Source organism: Cyprinodon variegatus, unplaced genomic scaffold (assembly GCF_000732505.1).
Source record: "Cyprinodon variegatus isolate N-32 unplaced genomic scaffold, C_variegatus-1.0 Scaffold1257, whole genome shotgun sequence".
Taxonomy (NCBI): domain Eukaryota; kingdom Metazoa; phylum Chordata; class Actinopteri; order Cyprinodontiformes; family Cyprinodontidae; genus Cyprinodon; species Cyprinodon variegatus.
Window position 1 is genome coordinate 149537 of NW_015151710.1, and position 5197 is coordinate 154733.

Genomic DNA, 5197 nt, shown 5'->3' on the forward strand with positions numbered 1-5197 from the left:
TATTTCTGTATTTATTTTTAAATATGGCAGAGTTGGTCCTTCATACAATATATCCATTTACATTAGAATACATTTCACTTATCCCCCACCTCCCTACATTCCCAGGAATACAATGAAAAATGTTAACAACAAGCAAACATGATTCTCTCCCTCGTAACGACAAAACAGGAGGGGAGAACAGTTACCGAACCAACAAGCAAATTACAAAAAAGAAAATAAAATACAATAAAATAAAAAATAAAAAAATGATAATAAACAAACAGGATTTAGAGGAGGGATCTGAAATGATTAGAAAACAAAATCAAAAATATAACTATAACAGTTATTACATGTTGTACCACCAAATCCCTAACCCAACCCTTGGCCTCTCTTAAAATTCTGGCTGGTGTTCCAACAGATCAAAAACTGGAATTAGAGAGGGGTTATGTCAGTGTATCTTAATTATAGCCATACTTTTTAATCATCTAAGAAGGGAGTTGAGTCAACTAAGGAAATAATGGGATTCCAAGTTTTATCAAATTTGTTGACACATTTCCTAATGCTTTACTTGATTTTTTTCTATGTGTAGGAGTGACATTAGATCCTTCAGCCAAGAGTCAGGGGAGGGAGGATTCTTATTCTTCCATTGAAGTAATATGTGTCTTCGGGCTACCAAAGATGCGAAAGCAATAGCGTTACTTTCCCTGTTTGTGAAGTGTGTGAAATCCTCAAGCACACCAAAGATTGAGGTCAGAGGACTCTGAAGCACTGGTTTGTTTAGAGCTTTTGTGAAAGTATTGTAGAAAGAGGACCAGAATGAGCTTAATCTGGGACAGGAAAAGAACATGTGTGTATGATTAGCTGGTGTCAGAGAGCATCTGTCACATGTGTCACTTGTATCAAAGAGCTTTTTTTTTAGTTTAGCTTTGGAGTAATGTTTCCTGTGTAGGACCTTAAACTGAATTAAAGTCAGACTGGCACAAGATGAGGTGTCGACCCTGTCAAGGGCCCTCTTCCACCCCTCATGAATTTTAGTGACCAGCGAGGATGGTATTGATGATAAGATTAATTTTGTCACGACTGAAATGAATCCATGAGCATGCGGGAGAGATAGAATGACATCTCTGAGGGTACGAGAAGGTTTACAGGAAAATTTGGGAAAGTTACAAGGAAAAAAATCTCTGACCTGAAAATACCGAAATAAATGGGATTGTTGGAGGGCAAACTTAGTTTGGAGTTATCGAAGGAAGTAAAAATTTTCTTGCCATAAAGTTGATCAAAGTTTACCAGCCCCTTCTCTTTCCACAGAGAAAAAGTCAGATCAAAGGAAGCGGGTGGAAATAAGTAATTTTCACAAAGGAGCATTAGTGGGGAAAGACAGGTGATTTTAAAGTGCCGTTTAAATTGTCTCAGGATTTTTATAGTAGATAATACAATCGGGTTGGAGGTGACTTTAGTGGGATGAGCATTTAGAGGGGAAAATAGTAAAACTGATAACGAGGCAGGGGTACATGAGTAAGCTTCCATCTGACACCAGTCTGTGTTGGGGGTGTTGTACCAGGTATAGACCTTTTGAATATTAGCTGCCCAATAATATGCCCTGAAATCCGGCAATGCAAGGCCTCCCTTGCCCTTGGAGTCTTTCCTGCCCAAATAAAATGTGAACTAATCTTATCCAATTCATTGAAAAAAAATTTGGGCAGGTATATAGGTAAACACTGAAAAAGAAATAAAGTTTTTGGTAGAACATTCATTTGATAGAGTTTATCCTACCTAGAAGTGACAGTGGAAGATTATTCCAGCGTGAAAGGTCTGACTTCACCTTTTTGACCAGCTCTCTACAGCGTTATGTTTATGTAGTAAAGGGAGACTATTCAAAATATTAATTCCTAAATACTGAAACCTAGAAGAGGCTAAGCAGAATGGTAGTGATTGAGCCGGGATCTGTTTTGCTGTATCATTAAGAGGAAAACATTCGCTTTTTTTAATGTTCAACTTACAGCCAGAAAAAGAACAAAAAATTTGTAAAATGTCCAGAATTTTTCCATGCAGAAAGTGGGATTTGAGACATAGAGTAAAAGGTCATCAGCATAAAGTGATACTCTGTGCTTGTTCCTGTTCCTATATACACCATTAAAAAGCGGTGAGCTTTTAAGAGCAATGGAAAGCAGTTCTATTGCGACGGCGAACAGCAATGGTGATAGTGCGCATCCTTGGCGGCAGCCGCGTGTTAAAGGATAGAAGTTAGATTGTTTCAAGTTTGTTTTTACACTGGCAACTGGGGCACTGTATAATAATTTAACCCACAAAACAAAGCTCTGGCCAAAGCCAAGCCTATTTAAGACTAAGAATAAAAAATTCCATTCCACTCTATCAAAAGCTTTTTCTGCATCCATAAAGATTACCATCTCAGGGTCTTGTGATTCAGGCTTGGACAGTATTATGTTGAGCAGACTGCGTACATTTGAGGATAGTTGTCTGCCTTTTATAAACCCAGTTTGGTCCTTTGAGATTATTTTTGGTAGGCAGGGGTCGAGGCGGCCGGCGAGGGTTTTAGCCAATATCTTAACATCACTATTGAGCAAACTGACAGGTCGCCAGCTGCTGCAGTTCTCAAGGTCTTAATTTTTCTTTGGGATGAGCGATATTGATGCTTGAGTTAAAATCCACGGAAGGGTGCCACGTTCAAGGGAGTCATTAAACATGTCCAATAATAAAGGAGCGAGCTGGTCAGAAAGTTTCTTGTAAAAGTCGGACGGAAAGCCAACAAATACAGGTTAGCCGATGCTTTTTAACCATGCTTCAACAGAATGACTTCATAAAATAAACTACCTGGCATAGGCCAGAATGATACATGTATTTGAATTGTTCAAAGTATTCATCTGGAAAGGCTCCTGTTAAAAGAGTTCCCCACAGGGAGGAAAACTCAGTTCATTTCTAAGAGCTGTCTGGCACCAGGAGGCACCAAGAGGCACCTGGCTTTGTTGGACATTTAGCCAATGTAATAGCAGCTATGACATGTATGGAAGTCGGTATCATTGGATTCAGACCAGTTTTTTTAACCTGGGCAATTTTGTATTTGAATTTTAAAAATTGAACTGCAGTAAATTATGTAAACAATACAAAGGCAAAAATATGGCTGCAAAAACACTTGCAAAATTTCACCAGTAGAAATTCGATAGCAAAAATTTTGTTCAATCTGAAAAACTCACACAAAGAGAAAATACAATTAGGAGAAATTTATTGATACAATTACTTTGTCTTTGGCGCTCAGACCTCGGCAGGAAACATAGCACTTAATTTTGATAGATATGCATGAACAGGAGCAAAGAATAGGGCTGTGCTGTAGTGGAGATAGATGAAGTTGGTCAGTCTGTAAGACTGCTTGTTAGCGCGACGGTCTGCTGAGCTTTCAAGGGAAATCCAGTAAATTGCGAGAGTTGATACTAGAGCTTCACTCAGGGACCTGGAAGATGGAAGTCCAGATGGATAACACAGGTTGAGAGAACCTATCAATGATGAGCAAGCATGAAGCGACAGTGGAGAGGAAAAACTCCCAGTTGGGAAGAAACCTCTGGCAAAACCAGGCTCAACATGGCGGTGTTCTGCCGGACCTGTTAAGATTAGACAGGGAACGTGGTAAGAGTCCGGGAGGAATGACACTCTGATGAAGCTCTTGCTACGAAGGTGGAGGAGGGGCTGGAGGTGGGTTGAAACGGTGACATCTGAATGAAGTCACAGCGCATATGCATATGGGTTTGGGTGCGATGTGCCTGGAGTAATGAGCTAAGAGGTCGTAATGCACCTGCTGCGATGAAAAGGGTGAGCCATAAGTGCTGCTGTGATGGTTAAAAGTCCGATGCGCCTGAGACAAAGAGCTGGGGGCCGTGATGCACTGGCTGTGATGAAAAAAGGCCAACATGAAGTGCTGCGGTAATGGATAAAAGTGAGATGCATCTGCAAAATGGGTGCCATGGAGCACCAGCCGCAATGCTAGAAGGCAGCATAAAATGCCCGCCGCGATGCTGCTGAGATAAACAGCTGCAATGGTAGGCGCATAAGGCGAAAGCACCACGAGTGAAGATGAAAGCACCACGAGTCGCCCGCTGAGAAGATGAAAGGTGCCATGATAGCATGAGAGCCTGTAGCGATTGAGAAAGGCTGACAGAAACTGCTGCCGCAACCGATATTACGCACCAGTATGATCCTGCAGAGATGGATGAAGGGCATCAAGAGTGTTTGTAGCGATGATGGAGGGCGCTAAGCGCCTATAGCGATGAAAAAGGGGGCGCCATGAGCGGCATGCAATGAAAGTGCCATAGCGCCTGCAGCTATAGAAAATGGTGCCAAGAGCACCTGTGCAATGAAGGGAGCCATAGCAACTGCAGTGATGGCAAAAGGGGAGCATAGGCGCCCGCTACTAAGGATGGAGGGCACCCTGAGCACCTGCAGTGATAGGAAAAGGCACCATTAGCACCTGCAGCGATGGTAAAAGGGGAGGGCAGGCGTCAGCCACTAGATGAAGGGCACCTTGTGCACCTGCAGCAGTGGAACAAGGACACCATAACCACCAGTGATGGGACTAACGGCGTTGAAAGTAACGGTGTTACTAACGCCGTTACCTTGTTTTAGTAACGAGTAATCTAATTAATTACTTTGACTGTAACTATAACGCAGTTACCATTGCAGACACCCCTTTACTGCGCGTTACTCAGGTCGCACAATGAACCTTTTTTCATGGTAGGACTCGTGCGCGCCTTGTCATGAGAGAGGGGAGGATGGGAATGGCTGATGTTTAGTGAGATTCCGTCTGTCAGTTGGGTAGGTGGGTGTTTCTTTCTGGTGGGTGGTAATGTACAGCATAGTGAGGATGACTCCAGCAGCAAAACAGCGTTTTCCATATGGAAATACCGGTGTTACGTCGAGCTGAGTTTCCCCATCACATACGGTTTCCCCTGCATCTCCGCACAGCGCAGGCGGCACGATTCACCGCGCAAGCGACAGGAAACGCGCATGCTCGCTAAAGGCGCGCAACAGCCGCCCTGTGCTCGCGCTACAGGAGAACTATGGAGAGTGTGAATGATCAAATGTTAGCCTATATGGAGAAAGGGAGAAATCGGGATGGATGGATGGATGGATGGATGGATGGATGGATGGATGGATGGATGGATGGATGGATGGATGGATGGATGGATGGATGGATGGATGGATGGATACT